At 51.3% G+C, this 20,250-nt stretch overlaps 1 long non-coding RNA gene and 3 other non-coding genes across 5 annotated transcripts; 1 reads left to right on the plus strand and 3 right to left on the minus strand.

Moving 5' to 3' along the window:
* Positions 1-3,298: 3,298 nt before the first annotated feature.
* LOC105698761 lies at positions 3,299-12,449 on the plus strand. Of its 2 annotated transcripts, XR_001103947.2 has the most exons (3): positions 3,299-3,402; positions 11,576-11,744; positions 11,820-12,449. It is a non-coding gene; the product is annotated as an uncharacterized LOC105698761 (long non-coding RNA). The 2 variants fall into 2 exon arrangements; XR_002762246.1 differs by lacking the exon at positions 3,299-3,402 and having other exon boundaries at positions 11,482-11,744.
* Positions 12,450-13,292: 843 nt separating this feature from the next.
* Trnat-cgu lies at positions 13,293-13,364 on the minus strand. The gene has a single exon. It is a non-coding gene; the product is annotated as a tRNA-Thr (tRNA).
* Positions 13,365-19,852: 6,488 nt separating this feature from the next.
* Trnaf-gaa lies at positions 19,853-19,925 on the minus strand. Its single transcript has one exon. It is a non-coding gene; the product is annotated as a tRNA-Phe (tRNA).
* Positions 19,926-19,992: 67 nt separating this feature from the next.
* Trnaf-gaa lies at positions 19,993-20,065 on the minus strand. Its single transcript has one exon. It is a non-coding gene; the product is annotated as a tRNA-Phe (tRNA).
* Positions 20,066-20,250: the final 185 nt, after the last annotated feature.

Raw genomic sequence — 20,250 nt, forward strand, 5'->3', positions numbered from 1 at the left:
GAAACCCGCCGCATCGCTGGGGGCAGAGACAAAACCATTCCGTCACGTCACAGCACCGGCTAGCCGGAGAAAATCAATCCGGTTCTTCTCTACTAACCCTTCGCGAAAAAGTCGCGCGCCGGCGCTACTACCTCACCCGCGAACATCGGGCTCTTTAAGGGTCCGCGCCGCGATATTGACCCGAGGTTGCGTTAGGTTATTTCTGTCGGGTTCATATACCTTTTCAGGTGGGCGCGCGCTCGCGCGGTTTTCCCGCAGATTTTTCGAGATTCGAGAGTGCAAGGCTAACCTCCTCTTCTCTTTCCGACCTCTACCCGTCCCCCGCGTCTCTACGGGCTCGTTGATAATTATCGTTTCAAAAGCGGGCCTTCGCCGATGTCCTTGGCCCGTATCGGCACGATTAAGCGCCATGTGCGAAGGATCGTGCGTGTGGCGCTTGCAACGTTTTAATTTCGTTGCGAAACGAGCCGCGGAAAAGAATCTCCGCGTCAGACGTTGCGCGTCGCTCGCCGCTCTTAGAGGTTTGTCCGCTTATCCGGTAAGAAAAGTAATCTATCGCCGATTCATCGATTTTAGAGGGGATCGATCTGGCGTCGCTCGTTATCGGAACACGTGAAGGATGTGCTGGTTTCGGCTGGATTAGAAGACTCACCGTATAGGCCGGGCGTGGCGATCAGCTGATTACTCGAGAAATTGTACGGAATGATTCGTCCAAGCCAGCGATTTATACCGCCCTTGCAAATAAATTCCGCGTTCATTTCGAACGTCAAACGTTGGATTCTACATTTTATTTCCCCGACATGAAAGAGATTGTAGCAACGAAAAAGCAGCGCGCGCCAAAGGCTGCACTTTTTGACGACTCCACCGTGGAGAGTAATTAAACGCTGCTGGGAAATTACACCAGTCGAGTACATTGCGAATCCCCCGAGAGTGTTTAACTACGTTTCCCGGAGCGCCTTTTAGTACCTTTTAATTGTCTCACCCTGGTCTTAACGAGACGGAAAATCCTCCTATCGGGCGTCGAAGGATTTAACTAGGCCATTTACCGTTAATTGTACATAATAAAGATGAATGCGGCGATTTGGATCCACCTTTACGAGGGCTGGAGTACATTTTAAATCCCCTGGGAATGCCTTCAACGTGGAACACCCTCCGTCGTGTTTAAAGCTGCTGGATGTCGATCGGAGGAAGAACCGAATTAATTAATAAGGCCCTTAACACGACCAATGGTTTTAATTGACAAGCACCGAGGATCCGTTAATCCCTCGAAATTTTTCGAGGCATCCATCCGTGGGAAGAAATCCTCTTCGCTCCATATTTCATTCGCGGCTAAAGCCTCCCCTCCACTCTTTCGAGGTTCTCGTACGTTAACCCACTCCTCGCGACACGAGGCGAGAATTCTTTTGTCAGCCGTTTCGTTTCCCGGTACGGCCATTCTCGTTCGTATTTCGTCCGGCGCGCGTGAGCTTCTCAGCGGCAAGAAAGGAAACCCCTTTTCTCCGCGCCTCTTCAGACCTCTTACATCCACGGCCGTTAAATTATTCGCGAAGCCGCGACGCGAGGCGTCCCTAAATCATTTCCCTCGTTTCCGTCGTCGGCCGCGAGCCGTGGAATTGCGACGGCAAAGGACTCGCTCTTTCCTCGAGTCTCTTAAGTCCCTCCTCTCTACATTTCTCAAAAACATGCGCTCCTTAATCGCCAATCCGGTTAAAGTCGACCGTGCCAGGCCGCCATTTTGTTTTCGCTTCGCAACGGTCGGCGGGAACAGTTCCCCCAGGCACCCTGCAGTGGGCCGAGTCAATGGGCGACGTCACCGAAGTGTAGGTTACCAGAAGAAAAAGAAAAAAATACGTTCCACCGTCCCCGGGGACGCACTTCGCGCTCGCTCGCCCTTCGGACAAAGAAACCGTAAAAAAAGGGTCGGGCGCGTTCCGCTCGGATTTCGCAAACAAGCTCCTTTCGAGAAGGTTCCGCGCGTTATGAAAGGGGACGCGTTCAGGGCTACTCGACGCGGTCGGGGCGCCTCGCGAGGAAGCGTGACTTTCTTTGTTTGCCCCTCGAAAAGTGAGGTGCCTCCAGAGGGGATTTTCGCGAAGCTCCGGAACGAACTCGGCGAAATGCAAGAACTCGCGGTCGTCGTGTAGAACATTTCGGCGATGCTTAGAGAAGCCGTTGGAAAAAAAAAGAACGTTTTCCCGCGAGGTTTTGCATGCCATCCTCCGTTCCGGGTCTGCGTTCGCTCGTTTGCGTTATCCAATCCGTTACTCCCCATTGTTCGGATTACCTGTTTTCTCCAGGGACAAGCGGAGGAGGACCGTCGTCTCGAGGCACGGGTCGAGGAACGTGATCACCTCCTCCATGACGAGCGGAGCGTCCCCTTCATGGCAACGTAACTCCCTCCTTTATCTCCCCCAATTGCGCCGGACGCAATTCGTCCGATTGTCGTCTCTACTCGCTAAAGTGACATCCACGTCACGACCGTTGCGAGTCTTGAAAAATGTCCTCTCAATGAACTGACATTTTTTATTTTCTCCCCGAGCATGAATCTTGGAACAATAATTTCTTCTCATATGTAGACCCGAAGAATCCAGCCCGCGTCTCGCGCCCGTCCATTGGATAACGGTGAGGTTCCATTTCTGCCCGCTACGAGCGACCACCGATGGCGCAGGTTAGGTTACTCCGCGGCGCTAAGCGTACTCATCCGAAACATCTCCCGTTCTTACGCCGTGACTTTCCACGGTTACGTCACTTCGGTGGCTCGTTGGCCACGAAAACGGGGCTAACCAAGATGGCGGCGAACTCGACCATGGATAACCCAAGCCGAGCGCGGCGTCGATGCGTCGATGCGTCGATAGCGACGCGATAACGGTCAAATCATCTGCCCACGGCATATGGGCCAAGAAAATGGACCAAATCGCGGCCGTTCCTGCGATATCGTCGAAATCTAAGGCCCGAATCGTACACAAGTTGCGGTTAGTTAATGGCATCAACGTGATCGCGACAATTGCGGTGGCGGCCCTCCGTGCGTAGATTAATCATGCCGTGCAGTGGGTAACCCGGCCCTAGACCCGCGTTCGGGCGATAACGGTGACGTCACGATATCTCATCTGCCCGTTACTAGTCACGGACATGACGAGACGGAACGTGACCGCGAAGGGCGCGGGGAGCGGCCGGGAGCGGAGGTGAGGAAGGAGGGGAGGATTCGCGGCCGGATCGAATTCACCCGAGTCGCGTATCGAATCGCGTATCGAATCGCGTATCGAATCGCGGCTCGGGTCGAGCCATGGTCGATCGAGTGCCGAGTCGAGGGCGGGAAAGATCGAAGCCGAGAAGGCGGCGCTCTTTCCGGGCAATGGCGTCGTAAGAATCGGCGCTCGGCCACGTTCCTGACAACGATGTCCTGTACGTACATACATATATATATATATATATCCGACTCTCTCCGTAAAAGCAGCGTCCCTGGCAGTCGCCATGGTCGCGAAAGGACGCGACGCCTGGAAATTGAGAGCACTTGGCATAAATAAATCGCTTAAAACCTCATTCCACGTGATATATACCTGTGGTCGAATACACGGACTGAGAGAATGTCGGGAATATACAGGGAACGGACGTTAGGACGTTCCAGTGAAACGTTAATAACGGGGGGAGGAATATTAGCGGGTTTATTGCAGGGAAAGGCAGTCGTCGGCAGCTTTCCTCTCGAAAAGGGGGGAATAATAAAGCAAGAGCGACGTTAAACGGGTTCGCCTCGTCCGCGTCTACGCGTCTAATCGCCTCGACAGGCCGCAGGGTCGATCGAGAAGTTTCGCGCGTTGCGCCGTTAGCGCAACCTCCCGGCAATGGCGTCGGTCGGTGATTTCGCGTTTCGTGGAGGTTCGAACCACGTGGCCGTGAGAGCCGATGATGTCATGTATTCGGGCCGAGTTCTCTCCGGCTGTTTGTAAACAGGAACGGCCCTGCCAGGTATCGCGGCGCCCGGTGCGACACCCGTGCGCGGCTCTCTCGGCGCTTCCAATATGGCGGCGGCCGCGGCTGCGTCGCGGTCCTCGTACACAAGAGTGACGTCATGCCGCGGGCTGGCTCGAGCGAGAGAAAGGGTCCCGGGGAGGGAGGGCGAAAGAAACACGAGCATAAAGAGGAGACCGACTGTTACCTATATACGCTGTCCCATATGCACGCGATCGCTCGCGTGTGGAAGCGGTTCGCTGCTTCCCGCCGGCCCCCCTCCCCGTCACGGCTATTCCACGCCGCGCGCGCCCTCCCCACCGCCCCTTTCACTCTTACTCGGCGCGACCCAACGGAGCGAGCGCACGGATGCGTAAGTGCGCCGCGGATTGCGGTTTTTTTTAATCCCCATGCTCGTAACCGACCGAAAACCCCACCCGACGAGGGATCATTATTTTCCCAAGCGAAGGTTCTCGGAATGAACGGAATAAACGCCGTAACTCGTTTCCTTGTCCGTCGTTTAACCCTAGAACTACCGGCGGATTTATTTTTGTACGGGAGGGGCTATCCAAAACCAGTAATATTTACTGGGCTCGGTAGTTCCAGCGTTAAAGTCGCGCGGAGTCGTGGGGACCCTCGAAAGTTATATTAATTTCCCGGAGCGAACGAAAATACTCCCCGCTCGCCAGGCTCGATTGGAAAGCCGTGGAGGCTGGAAAAAGGTTCCGCGGTCTCCCCATCCAATTACCGAGGCTCGCGCGAGGCCCCTTGTACGCAGACCTACGTACGATTTACCAGCCTTCGTTCCTAGACGTACGGTCTGCCGGCATACCCTCGCGCAGGCGGAGCTTTCGGCGCGCGCGTATCGCCGGTTAGTTCGCTCCGTCCCCGCCCCGAGCGCGGACGTTTCGCCTCTCTCCCGCTGGCCCGCGGAGTCGGCGTATACTCTTTATCGTCTCCGCGAGCCCCGCCACGCTACAGTTATCGCCTCGGTCAATATCACGCGGGGTCCCGGCTGTGCGCGCACTGCGCATTAATGCTCGCCGCCGCGGTCGAACGCCCGACCGCCATTTCCGCGAGGGACGCGGAGCGGGAGAGGCGGCGTGCTGGCTCCGCACAAAGGCCAAGCCCTCTCGCCGCCGCGGCGGTTCGATCGCGTCTGCCGGTCCTAACCTCCCCCGGAAAACTCCGGCAACCTAGCCCTTGCCTCGCCCTCCCCTCCCCCGCCCTCTCCGCCGCTCGACGCCAGCCGGCTGCCTCGGCCTGGGCGCTACGTGGAAGCTTCTCGAAACGTCCGCTAGGCGTTCTCGTTACCGCTTCTTCGATTTCTCCGTTGAAAACATCCGGTGTGTCGGCGGTTCCAAAGGGCCATACTGCGACTTTGGTAACTCTTACGCATCCTTCCCCTTCCCGATGTCTCGCTTTTTCCCTCGGTCTTGCGCGTTGGCGGCGGTGTCTCGCCTCCTCCACCTCCGGAGGTTGTAAAAACCCGGCCGGTGCACGACACTCGGGCACGTATTGCACCGGGTAATGGCAGGATGGCGTGATCAATCGCATTCAGGGTGGAGCGAGAGGCCCGGAACGCGATATCGCGTGCGTCGGCGGCATAACACGCGATATCGCTGGACCCACGGCTAAATGTTCTCGCGCGTCCACTCGGCTTTGTCCGATGATGGGGATGCGTCCATGCGTCTACGCCCTCGCCTCGTTAGGGACCCCGAGGAGCTCCTCCGCGGGCTGGAGTCGCGACGACGATCCCCATTGTTGGAAGTTTATAGCGCCGCGTTTATGGCTCGTTCCAGAGAGACGTACCACCCTAATGAAGGGCAGCGGAATCACCGGAGGTGATTTAGTCCCTCCTGCATCCTTACCGATGTTTCGTGTCTTTGAGGCCTTTCCTTTCCTTTTTCCATGTTTCACCAGCCGTACCAGGGGGGGATTCTGGATAAGGGAAATGCCCACGAGGGCGTCCGCATTGGAGCGAGGAAATCCTAGTCGCGCAAATTGGAAATGTAAACCGGGAAAAGTGGTACCCGAGAGGCGTGCAATTACCGAGCTGTTAAGTATAGGTGTACGCCAGGAGGCGGGACGAGGGGAACGAGATCCTGCAATTGCAGCGATGCGTTTCCCGGAATTAGAAAAAGAAAAAAAAGAAAAAAAGAAAAAAAAGAAAAAACCGCAAATGCACAATGGAGGTATACTTTTGGTCCGGTCTTATCGGTCGGATCGAGCTGGTTATGGTGTAAATGAAACCAAGAGTCGCGGTTACGAAATAATGGCGTTTCCCTGCGGGGGCAAAAGGCGAGGAGAGAATTAATGCGATCGGTGGAAAACTTTTCGACGTGAAGTGTCTCAAATCGCGCGACTCAGCGAGATCGTATAATGAATGACAAATCGGGCCGTCTGCGAGTTTAACATAATTTTTACATACTCGGTAATGAGAATTCCTTTCCAGGCTTCTGAAATTCACGCCTTCGAGAACAATCGCACGAACGCCGAGACGGCGGGCGTCGCGACGATGCCCTGGCACGACGACAAGACCGGCGTTTACGAAACTTCATTCATTCCTTGCGCCCACCCGGAGCGAGAAACCCTGAAGAAGCGCCGTCGTCATTCAAGGACGTCCCGCCACTTTGATGTCGACGTCGGCTTCGTGGTGTAACGCGAAATTAAACGGGGAATTCGTTCGAGAGAGTTCTTATCGCGCGTATCCATGATTAGCGAATCGAAGAGCACGGAGGAACGCAAGATACACGAGCTTCGTGGGTAGAGTACGTGGATAAATTTAGAGTGGCCGATAAAAGAAGGAAAGGCAGAGGGAGAGCGGATACCCTTTTCGCAGTAAATTGAGCGGGTTAATCGACTCCTATCTAATCGTAAATGATTTCAGGTCAAACACGAGGCTAGATGCTCCCATCCTACCTGCGCCAGGAATTTTTTTGTTTTTTCTAGCGGCGTTTAGTCATTTTTGTGACACGTAACGAATAGTGCGTCAAAAACGTCACAGGGAATCCACGGCGGTCGTCGGTTTCTTCGGGCCCGGGGAACGAAGAAGCCCGACCGCGGTTAAAAGGTGGGCAAGCTCGTAATCGCATTAATCGGCGGATCCACTTTTTCGAGCAGGTTTCAAGAGTGCAGGGGAACCGTTCGTGCGGCTCCCCATTACGAATTTCACTTTTCTTTGTTCCGAGGCGCAGGACTCGCCGTTAGGTCGGCAGAAACACCTGACGCCTAGCCGGTACCTGGGGCAGGTGAATCGAGTCAGGTGCCCGAACAGATGGGAGCTTCTACTCGAGAAAGCGTTATGAGCTCTATCCATAAATGTGGGTTACCGGCGATGACTAACGCGAACGGTGCGCCATTGCCAAGCCCTCTTATCAGGAACTGCGACTATTCAGCGGTTGATAGGGATCGGGGAATCGCAGCGCCCTGGCCACGTAATCTCGGATTGACTTCGCGGAAGCCTCCTTTCGCTCTTCCCCGACGTCTTTGGGACATATTACGTTTTCGGGGAAAACATAACGGAGGAAGAAACGTCCCCACGTCCGCCTAAATTCAGATCTAATCTGGAAGGTCGTGAAAACAATGTAATTAGGAGATTTAGATACCAACGTGGAGCCTCCTCTTTGGAGCCTCGACTAGAACTCGGCCAGATAAGGGTTCTGACCGAAGGGAAAAAAAATAGGATTACAGCGATCGGACACGAAATCATTTTCTTTTAGCGCGAACATGTCGACCGCTTTCTACGTGTCCGCCGAGTCGGAGCGAGGTTCTTGTTTTAGAAAGCCCGCGCGTGTAAATTAAATGCCCATCTCAGCTGACTTAAACGGCACATAGAGGGCGCGGCAGCTGTTTTCTAGATTGCCACCGATTAGTTCCTGGTTTAGAATTACCTCCAGGACCTTATCGGCACGAAATCACAGCTGTTTCCTGCTTAAGTCGATCCCTTTGTCGTCCTCCCTTCTGCCTAATAGGTTCGTCGAAAACTTCCGCGCCAAATCGTGCCCTTGGTTTTAAGTCGAACTGCAGACGTCGCGTCTCCTCTTCTCTTTTTTTTTTTTCCTGCCCCGCGGACCCGGAAACCATTTCGACCGTCCTGTAACTCCGGAAACGCGGAAAGTTCCACGGTGCCCGTCATCCTTAATAAATGTCCGACTTCGATCACGGGGTTCCGTGTTTGAACTTTTCGGTCTCGGACGGCCAGAGGAAAGTTACCCACGATGGATGGGGCAAACGGAACTTTTCCGGGGAAAATTGCCTGGGGAATGGGGGGGGAATGGTGAGGACTTCGGGAGGCACTTCCCTGGATGCCTAGAAAAATTCACTCCAGTCCTGAGCGCGCGTTACATCTCCCGCTATCATACTATACACGTGTAACGGTCAAGCGGACGCGAGATTTGAATTTCCAAGATGGCCGCCGCCCGACAGTCGTCTCCCACCCTTGTCCCCGAATTTCTCGGCGAATACGTCCGTTCCCGTCAATACTGGCGCGCGAAGACGCGATATTACCCCGCATTATCAATTAATTTACCTCTCTCGAGACTCGGCCGGGGGAAAAAACACCCGATCTGCAGCGTATCGCGTAAGTCGTGGAAGCCGTGGAAGCCGTGGAAGCCGAGAGGTCGTCACGTAGCACGCGCATGGCCGATATCGATAGCCTCGCTATCGGCGCCGATAGGATGAGACACGCCAGGAAAACATTCGCGCACGGAGTACTCAATGAGCGGAAGAGAGCTCGTCCGGGCCCGGTGACGTAAGCCGGCGATAATCCTTGCCGCCATAATTCGTTGCGCGCCTCTACGTAACGATCAGTCGAATCGATCGCTGCGCTACGTGGGCGATAATTGCGACAAAGTCGGCGCTTTCTCTCCGATGACACACGACCCGTTGACACCGAGACGGAATATCCGATCCCGATCGCAAGATCGCCCGACGTGACGTCACTTTCCGTGACGTAGACGGGAGTGAAAAATACAAAGCAATTGGAAAGAGCACAATATCTTGTTTTTCTCCCCCCTGCCTCGGGAAAGTTTATCTCCCTCGCGATATCGCATTACTTAACACGCGTTATCGCGCTCATCGTGCCCCAGACGAAACTACACGCGTCCGAGGGTGTCACGTAAAAATTCCTACAGATACGGAGGAAACTGGAGCGGCCTTGAATTATTCCCGAATTAATCGCCGGGTGCATTAGGGTGAAAGGTATGAAAATAATGCGATCGTACTTGCGTCCACTTTTCGGTGCGACCAATTCTGTGTTTCTATCTTTTTTCTCTCTATTTTCCATAGAGGACAGATGTATGATTTTCAGTTTCCACGTGACGTCACGGGGACACGATGACTAACCTTCGCCGCGTCACGGCGTCCCACCTTCGCCGTTAATTTCCGGACCTTCTCGAGCCTTCCTGCCCGTCGAAGCCGAGCCGACCCGAGTCGAGCCGAGGATACCCGAGCGGGGTCGATTCGCGTGCGAGCCGTTGCGAGGTGCGTACACGTGATAAGGCGCAATAGCACCGCGCCACGTGTATCTCCGTCCACGTGTCCGGCGATCATTAGCTAAAAGATCGGCTATACCGTCACGAGATTGAGAGAATTAATAAAAAAAAAAAACCAATTTCAGGTGTCTTACGCGGTAAGTTTAGTGCGTCGCCTTACAGGTTAGGAATCCACGGTCGGGGGCCTTCCCGCCACCCGCAGGAAACCTAACGCTGTACCCGAGGACGAAATGTTCGGTAGACCCTCGGTTTCCGGTTTAATCGCTTAATCGGCGATTACGCGGTACTCTCGCGTCCTTACGCAGTCTCGACGGTCGCACGTCGAGGCACCGTTCTCTCGGCGGCCGGTGGCTACGTTGGCTGCCTCCCTAATGGCGGAATATTTAGTAATTCGCCGATCGGCCGGGGCTTCTCGAAGGCGCGACCTCCCTCCGCTGCGGAATCGACTCGCCCTTGGTACGCCCCGCACGTAGACCGCAGTTCCGAGGGTGCCCCGAGCACGCCGCGGAATACTAGACGCGTCGGGAATGCGCGACGAATACGCCGAGAGCGCCGGCGAAATACACGTCACATCGCCCTCGACGTATGCCCGTCACGTGTACGGTGCTACCATACCTCGTTATATGTCGCTGCATTAAGCCCGGCCCGGAGGAATTGGCGAGAAAGCACTAAATTTCGAGCCACTCCTGTTTTCCCCCTCGGTTTCCCCGTTACGCGATCCTCGATTGCCATTCCGCGAAGTCCCGCTTCCCGGGATACCGTATCTCGGGGAAGGATACATTAGACACGATGGAGAGGTTAAGGGGTATGGTGATTTTTTTTAAAATATTTTCCGGCGCCTGTATAATTAATAAATCCCTTATAAAAACGAAACGCACGACGGATCCGCCTTTGTGTACATTACGCGGGCTTAAAGTATTCCCGCGGTTTACATCGATGTACCGATATGATAGCGTAAGATTTGAGCAAACATCGGGAAAGCCTAGCTTCGCTGGTTATTTGTCCCCAAACTGGTGAGTTACGAAAGACGACTTCGACTCCCTACCTTGCCCACGAAATTCCTTTCCCTGAGAGTTAAAATGAAAAAAGAGAGTCTCAGCCAGGAAAGTCCAGCTCCACTCCTTCCTCGCGTTTTCCCTCGTTCGAGGAATCACGTGGCGCGCGTCCTATGCGAGAGTGGCTTGAAACATTAACGCACTAAATACCAGCGACGCGACGATGCCCGAGGTATGCACAGGTGGAAAGAATATGAAATTCCACCCCCTGGTATTAAATTATCACGCTTATACTTAGAATACGAATGGTGAATTACCTTACCGGAGTTCCGTCGCGTCCCGGAATGTGAGGTTAGGTTCGAGGCCGCCGAATCGCTCGGGCCACGTCCCGGTTCTCCGATCGTCGCTAAAGGTAAACGCGCAAATAATACGGTCCCGTTACTTCCGCTCTTTATTCGAGAAAGTCGTCCCGGGTCCGCGGACGCTTTAGTAGGCAATTCTTCGAAACGGACGGCCGCGTTTTCTCCTGGACCATTACCTCGCCCACGTGGCGATCGCCCAAAGTCTCGTGACGGAAGCGAACCGGTTCGCGAGAGTACGGGGCGGATTAACACTATTTCTACCAAAGGTGTCAAAAGACACCTTTGAAAATTTTCACTTGAATTAATGTTTTGAGTTTTCGTATAATAAAATTGTTAAATTTATTTAGCGGTATCATTTTCCTCCAGCTCATGAAAACCTTTCGGTCGAAATAGGTATACACAAAATCGTGGTAGAAATAGTGTTAAAATTCCGGAGCAGCCGCGGAAGTCCTCTCTTCGTGCCTCGCTCCGGCATCCCTCCGGCGGCCCTCCCTTATCGGGCGAGCAACCCCCGTACCGGCCGACCCCTTGGATCCCACTTTACAGATATTTTACGGAAACTGTACGGGGCTCACCGTGGCGACTCCTGAATACCGAGGAGGCCGACTCCGACTACGTGGGACGCATTTGCCGACTCGGTGACACGCCGCCTGCATCCGGGATCGCCGTATTTGCTCGCCGATTCTTTCCTAGTCCCCTCTCCCCCATTTTGTCCATCGCCCTCCGTTCGTTTTTTTACATTTTCTCCTTTTATTTTTCATTAAATCGACCTCGTTAGTTCGCAGGGCCGCGCTGATTGGACGGCTCGGAATTCTTCTATTCCAGCGGATGCCCTGCTGGCATTTTTACGGAGGTACGAGTTCAATTTCCAACTGGATGGGATATTTTTGCAGCCCGGAAAAGTCACCGTGGCCGTGATTCCGCTTGTGGAGATGTACGAAATGGGGGTATAGTATTTTTTATACGTAGGTGTTTCGAGCGATCGCGGTTCGATTGGATGTTAATTATTTTTTCCTTTGCAGGTTACTTCGGACTCCGTTATGGCAAAATTGAATTTCCACGCCACGATGCCGGGGGAATTGGAGCGTAAACTTGTAATGTCACAGTGATTACGAAACTGTGTCAATGTTAATTTACATGCGGTCCGAGTCGGTGGTTTGTCAGACATTCCCGTCGAGTGGTAATGGTATTCGGTATTTTCTTTCGAAAAGTAGCTCGATAACGAACCACAAAGGTACTCGTTTGAAAGATTCCCTTCTCCATTCTTCGTAATACCCTCTGTATCGCGTTACGTCTTATCCGCTGCAGTCTTCAAACAAGCACCGGTGAAAACTTATCAAATCGTCAAATAAGGATCGGTACCGACTTATCAAAATATCAATAAGGACATTCGGCTATCTTCCCGATAAATTCACAGGTGTTGGTAAGATTTAATATCCCTCTTATCGGTCTTGAAATTAATCGGTAACGGCGATGGAATCTGAAATTCGCTTGTTTACCGGCTGCACTTGAGCAGGATCGCGACGGATATACAATAACGTCGCGTTATCACTGTGGTGACTCGCAGCGTTATCACCAATGATATTATATTATGCAGATACAGATCCTCTTGTGTTCCAAGGCGATCGGACAATAAATACAAGTCGATCGCTGATAACATTTGTAATCATATCCATCACGTGTCCCATCACTCCCCGATAAGCCGTTTCCATGTACGGTCACGCACTTTGTCCGTACGTAGGCGTTTTCCTACAATTTTCGCGATTCAACCCGACAGATGAATAAATACAAGAATTTTTACGGATTGCAAGCATCGGTCGATCGTTTTTTAAGCAATACTTCCCTTTTTCAACGGCGTGTCCGTATTTTATGGCACTCGTTCCGTTTATAAGGCCTGTAACAACGTCGTGATTCAACGATGTTTTTTATCGCGTTAGGCTTGGGAATCGATCCAGTTTTTAACGATGTCACCTCGTCGGTACATCGATGGGGAATGGGCAATAAATTGCTTTAGGAGGAATTCGTTATACGTCGGACGAACGTTCCTTGGCCGGAGTTTATTACACATGGCGATTCAAGATCGCCGGCGAACGAGGTAACGACAGGCTTAACCGAATATGGCCACGATCCGTGTGTGGCCTGGATCGCTGGAAAAATGCGCCCTTTTTTACTAACCGAACCAGTTATTCTCGTCGCCGGTGGGGAAAAAAAAAAGGAATTCGAGACAATGGCGGTCTCCCCGGAGTCGAAGCGCATCGCGATACGTCGATAAGATCGTGAATCGAGAAGATCCTTGAATGCCGATTCCCACTGAAGGCCTCGGAACGTCACCCGTAAGTGGGCCGAGTCGCCATACACGGCTAAGGGAACGTACGCCACGAGACCAAGGGAAATTATTGCAAAAATGTGGTGAAAAAAATCCGTCAACATGAAATTTCCATCCGTTTTACGGTCTTGGTGTCGCAAAATATTGAATTATAAGGAGAAAAAGAAACTGCCTCCTGTGAGGTTTGAACTCACGACCCCTGGTTTACGAGACCAGTGCTCTGCCACTGAGCTAAAGAGGCTTCTGATGATCCTGAGTGACTCGAACCTCTTTAGCGGTACGTTTCCCTTTATGCAGGAAAATAACGATTAACTCAATATTTTCATTTGTAATTTTGCGATATCGTTGCTCGATCGAAGTACATTCAACATGCAGAGTTCGAGGGGAACACGTGCAGGATATGCGTACAGATGTCCGTGAACCAAGGGGGAATAAATCGTTGGTGCGTACGTTACGAAAATGTAAGTAAATTACCATGTGCGCAGATTACGCGAGCGGGTAACTTTCCGAGTTATTTTAAGAATCGCGTCAGGCCCGTAAATCCTGCGTAGGAAAGCAGATGTTCATTGTCACTTCCCGTTTGCAGGGCGCCCTTCTTCCGCATCCCCGGTCTCCGGTGTCGTTAAAAAGAACAGATGTTACGTCGTCTTTAAGATTTCAGTAGACCCTTTTCAGACGCCATCGGACCCTTTCAGACGCAATAAAGGCCTCGGCGAAACGTACCCTGGATCTATTGTGCGATTAGGCAGATGCTACGCCCTGAATGCGTAATATAATGTGGACCGGCACAAAAGATTCCCTAGTTTTTCTAGGGCACACCGAGGCTAAAGGATTTTTGCACTTTCGCGAAAATCATTGTACCCGACTCCACCGGTCCGCGGCGACGGTGCTGCCCTCGTTTCCGGGTGTTCCTTGAAGGAACCATGCTCCAGTAGCGCGTGATTTCGAACGATACACCGGCAACCCAGCGTATCCGACAAAATCGATTTCAGCGGTTCCGTCTGGCGTACTTTGAGTACCGTTTCATTTCTTGGTTTGCCACAAAACTTCGTCACCGCGGGATTTCAACGATACGCTCGCAAACTGCACCGACTAAACCGAATCTTAACGGTCCCATCTGGCGTACCTGGCACACGATTTAACATTTCTCGCATTACCGCAAAACTTGACCATGCCCAGTAGCGCGTGAGTATAAACCATATGCCAGCAAATTATAACGTATCTGATGAGACCGATCTCCGCGATTCCGTGCAGTGTACCAAGAAGTACCGTTTAATCTCGTCGAAACCACGGCACGTTAAGTTAACCGCACCGGTCATGCGATGTGCTGGTAACAAACGCAGCAACAAGTATCGCCGAAAGAATCATCGACTGAAGCATCGACACCAAAGTGTCAGAAAAAGTCCCGGAAAGTCGTTCAACGACCTACGCCACGTAGTTGCATTCACATACGCGTGATGCACTATTACGTTTTCCAGGTTAACCGCGTGGTGACGAGGTGAGCGAACAAAGGCATTCGTTCCTTTAATTGGATTCCCTTCTTGAAATTATAAACCCAGTCCCCCCTCTCGGGTATAACAATGACTCGGGTTCTGCGAATCGCGCGAGTGCAGCCCACATCGCGCGACCGAGTGTCAGAGCGTCGTAAATCCGCTTCCCGTGGCCAAGACGCCAGGGCCGCGCAACGGTTCGCCATGCGAGCACAAATCATGGCCACTTCGTATTTCTACTCGCAGTTTTACTCAATCGACACAACGACTAAAGAAGACAGAAAAAAAAATTTCTCACCCACCGCCATCTTGGTTATATCGTGACGCTTAAATTTTCCGCGCTTCGAAACATAATAACACCGTAGACTGTCATTAAAGTAGGTGCGTTAAGTCACCGATTTTGAAATCAGGGATTATCTAACGACTGCAACCCTAAAACACGTAACCACTGCACATTATTGATATTATCGTTTCGAGTTATAGATTCATGAAATACCTGCTGCAACGGTTACACAGTCCGTGTCGCAATCGTTATATCATTGCCGCTTTCGATATTCACGCTCAGATATATATATATCGTTACGAAATCGTGACATCGTATATGAGATCATGGTTTGCCGGCGACGTTTGTCCTTTCGTAATGGGCACGGGGCTTAATCCTTATAAATGTGCGAATGTTATGTAACTTGGCTGTACCATTGTTCGGATTAATTAAAGGATTATCCTTTCTTAGTGGGAATTTGTAGCCCGCGCTTCCGGCTGATCGGATAGACGGATTTCTATAAATTTCGCTCGCCATTGATTTCAACGATCGAATTTTAAGCCAAAATCGTTCTATCGTTCTAGACAATTCTATGCCAGCGAGTACTCAACGACCGTGTTAAGCACAGTCCAACTGTTACACCAAGCACAGAGAGGGTTAATTATCGTTCCGATAGAAAGTGAATTATACCCGTAATAACGGCGTGCGTGCCTCCAACATTACGTGTAATTTATGAACAATCGTTATTATTACTCGTCGCGATAAACGATACTCTCTACCAGGGACATATTCCTATAAAATATACATTTTAGAGACATCCAAAGTGTCGGATGAATCAGGACGTACGCCGCGGCATTAGTTCCAAAAACTCGTTTCCATCCCATCCCAATGAATACGTAACGTCGTTATTAAGTATAATTCAACTTTCGTCCTACATACCGGAGAGAGTAATTAACGTTTTGATAAAAACCGATTTATGATTGTAATTATAGCTTCCCTGGTGGACCTTACGCCAGCCTCGACGTACTTTAAGATTAATTGCTCCCGGGTTAATTACACATAACTCGGCATTGAGACGCAAAAGTCCAGACATGCTGGATGACATTTTTTACGAGGGTGTCCGTCAAAATCACGCCGTTCAAAAAATCCGGAGACCGACCCCGCCATCGGAACCTCCATAACTTCCAATTCCTCTCATTCCGCCTCCAAGTACCGATCTTACCGCTGCATCGTAAACGTGAAATATACAAGCAATAAAATAAAGTGACGATGCGTATTGCTCATTATTTATTCCACAATTAACGTTAACTTTGTCCGAGGTAGTACCGCGTCTCTTGGTTAGAATTAATTATTCGTGTGTACAATATTTGAAAATTCCCGTCGACGATGCAGAGTGAGTCGCGGCCACGAGATGTCCGACCGATCGCGGTGCGGCGGTGCGGCGGTGCGGCCCTGCGGCCGGGTTCGAGAAGATTCCCGTTGGATGAAAGCGGACTTGCGCCCGTAGGTCTCTCGGCGTCTGGCCGCCGTGGGACCAACCTCCGCTCGTACCCTTGAACCTAGCAGACGTTCGCGGCGTTGCCGCCTCCTGCAACTATGCCGTGCTTTCATCGGAAGAATTTCATGCCGCCGCCCTGCCGCCGCCCTGCCGCCGCCGCCGCCGCCTGCGCCGCCGCCGCCGCCGCCGTCGCTGTTGCTACTGGCCGCTGCCTGCGTGGCGTCGCGCGGGGCGACACGCCACGGCGGATGCTGCCACGTTGCTGACGTCACGCCCCGAGTTGCGCGTAGCGTTACGTAAAAAACGTGGTTGGCGAACCCGCTGCGTCGTGCCCCACTTAGGATCACCTAACGACGACGCTCGGTTCGGCGAGCCTTTTTCGCTCGCACGCTCGGCAAAAAGCGACCCGAATTCTCCAATCTCGACCTTAACCTCATCTCCCAAAGCCCCCGGACTGTTCGCAGGGGAGAGATATACCCTGAGACGAATTATTCCCCCGAGGCTTAGATACATCTCTATTATTAAATCGAGCTGAGTTGGTCGATTTAAACAGGAAATAAATAACGCGAATGGCGTGAACGGTCTCGTATATCCCCAGGGAGTTTTAAGGCTCTCTGTAAGGCTAAATTGTATCTGCGTAGGTTTGTACCGTCAACCACATTTACATGTAAAAGTTCATTCATTGCTTCGGAATTATTTAAGTCCGGGCGGAGGGAAGAATTATCCCGCGTTACGGTAAATTGAGCAGGAGCCAAATAACCGCGACTTCTTTCCACCTCTTTTCGGCCGCCATCTTGTATGCGCAGAGAACGGATCGCGGGATTAGAATCCGTTAGAGCCAAAGAGTGAAATTATCGAAATAAGCCATCTAATCGCGACCGTAACTCGGTCCGGTACTTCCTGTTGACTGGCACGACGAGGAAGTAAAAACACAAAGGATATCTCGCCACGGAACGAAGCAATTCGCCCGGACGAATCTTAGGGTCAAACCGCAAAGTAATAGACCGACGAGCTCGTCCTCGCGAGCCTTTGCAACCGTAGCTGTAAAGACGATTTATCGTCGTTTTAAACCAAGTCCGCTTAATAACGATTCACGACTTCTGGAGGGACGCCATCGGGCGGATATTGGATTTCCGGCCGTTCGATTCGCGGCCGGCCAGTCCGTCGAGGAGAATTGAAATCGGTGGAAAAGAAAAAAATAAATAAATAAAATCGAGTGACCGAAGTTCGCGGGGCGTCCCGAGGCCCGTGTGCCATTTACAGGGGAAACCGGTTGCGCTTTTTACGGGGGAGGGGGCGAGTTGGCGAAGAATGTCCATTTTTAAGATGCGTGCCGCTGGGAACCTAACCTACATCATTACAGCAATGAGCTGACAACGCCGGATCGTGGTTACCAATCTGGACAGCCTTCGACGCGGACTTCTTTTTCGATTTAATGAAGAGACCGACGAGTCAACGGAGTTCCTATGAAATTCCCTTCGAGCGACCTCTACGACGTTCCCTGGATATCGCGACCGTGGTTCGCAGTTACATGCTTAACAAGAAAATAAACCACTAATAGATCAACTAAATCCAATATTTTTCAAATACACCCTTCCCTATTTTCAGACCCCATAGAGACATTGTCTTCGTATAAAAGTTAGTGTTTAGAGATTAAACATCTGGGACGAAATATAACATAACCTTACCTGGTCAACTTCTTTCTTCTTTTTTCTCGTCGTCCCGATCACTCACTGTTGGTCACTTTACTCGCGATTTTTCTTGCAACTCCGGTTACGGTCCGGGAAAATAAATCGGAATGAATCCAAATGAAGATGCCGGAAAATGTCGAGCACCCGGTATGCCTTGACTTAACCGCAGCGAGTCAGACGTCGTTACGTTCTCGCGGAACCGATCGGCGAATCGGATCCCAGGGGCGAAGGAGTCCCTGGGGACTCGGGGCCGATAAATAAAGCTTTTTGCGAGTCGACTCGAGGCCGGTAATGCCAGAGCTCGTTAGCGATTCGCGGCGCGACCCTCTGCCGAAAATATTTTTACTACGGGACGCGCCCGGCATGTGCGAGCGTCCATTAACAAGCGGCCCATTGTTCTCACTAACCTACAGCACTGTACTCATTAACATATTTCGATCGTGATCGCGCTGTCAACCAGCGGGTTACTTAAAATAGACGACAACAAGATATTCGTTCGACTTGTCGCGCCCATCCGCGCCCAATCGAGACTCTCACCCTCGCTCGTTCGACGCCGTCGTGGAGAGGAAGTTAACCTCGTTTCTCTTAATGCTCCGTATTAACTGGCTTCGACTTACCCGGAGCGATGTATTCGCCGAGTCGATGAGTACAGAGCCCCGGGTTAGGCCGGAGTTATGAGTCCGGTCAGAATCTCAGAACGCGAATCGCCAATTGCGGATTCCGAGTCGTCCATAGACTACGAAGAGAGGGGTGTCGCCATAAGAAGAAAACAATTCCTCCCATGAAGATGGAATTATTTTGAAGCTTGAATCATACGTTAAACAAGAACGCCTTACGGACGTTTTGATCATTATTGACAACGATAACTATGTCCAGTGATTAAAAAGTGCGTCTTTAAAGGACAGAGGGTCGGTACCCTTGATTCTTATTGTTGTACGCAATTCTGCAACTGGCACTTCGTTTTGCATGGTAAAATACTTCCACAGTTCGGCTTACCCGGAATCCTCGTGTCAGCGGTCCGATATATAAGGGGGATACGTATATAATATAGAAATCTGAGCCTCGCGAAGTTTACGGTTACGGACTGCTTTTACGTCTTCGCGTACACAATCGAAACCGGTTGCCGCCGCGACGACTTTCGAAAATTCCTGGATGACGTGGCTCTTCCACCGTGTACATGTGACCCCAACGACGTCTGTCCACTCTTTGTCCGTTTTATTGGCAGCCGATTATGTAACCGGGACTCGTCTCTTATTTTTCCCGAGGATTTCGCGACCCATGGGGAGTGACGGAATCGCCCAGAAAACGGACACCAGGGTGTCTCGTTCGTAAGTCGTTCGACCGATAAGACGGGCGGTTTGCATTTTAAAATTAACTACTCACTTACCTTTGTCATAGCTTCGTTTTCCTGGAAACTGGTGGAACGAACACTCGTCTGCAAGACTGCCGACGGAAAAACCTCGAGGCGAGGGCAGAAACGCGGTTAAGTGTCGCGAATGAGCGAAATTGCGAATTATGGAAAATCGAGGTGGACGCGTACCTCGAGATTCAGTTACGGTTGAAAGAAAACGCAATGTCTATTTGCTATTGTCGGCGTAAATCGATTAGATGTCCCACTCACTCGTTGCAGCCACTGGTGCGGTCGTCGGATCGTTTTCCTCTCGGGCGTAGAATGTCGGAAAATCTTGAGACCGTTGTATCTAGAAATAAAAAAGGAACCGATTAGTCTATCTTGTAATTATTACTAGCAACTTTGGTAATAAAAAATATTCGAAAAAAAAAAAGAGCTGCCGAAACCCGGGATTGAACCGGGGACCTTTAGATCTTCAGTCTAACGCTCTCCCAACTGAGCTATTTCGGCACGTGTTTTTGTAGGAGCTAGTTATGATATAAATATGAAGCGAATATTGGAAACTTGTAAAAAAAGTTGCCGAAACCCGGGATTGAACCAGGGACCTTTAGATCTTCAGTCTAACGCTCTCCCAACTGAGCTATTTCGGCACATGTTATTTGAGTCCTTACTGGATTAATGGAACAGAAATAATGAGAATAAAATGTAAATAACGCTCACTTAATTTATTCGAGCCTGCAACAATGAGAACAATTATCCGCACTGATCTTGAAAGTTTTTCAGACTAAATTTACGATGGTTCCTTGCAAGAGAATGTGCAATTTAATAATGGCCA

Source organism: Orussus abietinus, unplaced genomic scaffold, assembly GCF_000612105.2.
Source record: "Orussus abietinus isolate OABI.00-Male unplaced genomic scaffold, Oabi_2.0 scaffold529, whole genome shotgun sequence".
Classification (NCBI taxonomy): Eukaryota; Metazoa; Arthropoda; class Insecta; order Hymenoptera; family Orussidae; genus Orussus; species Orussus abietinus.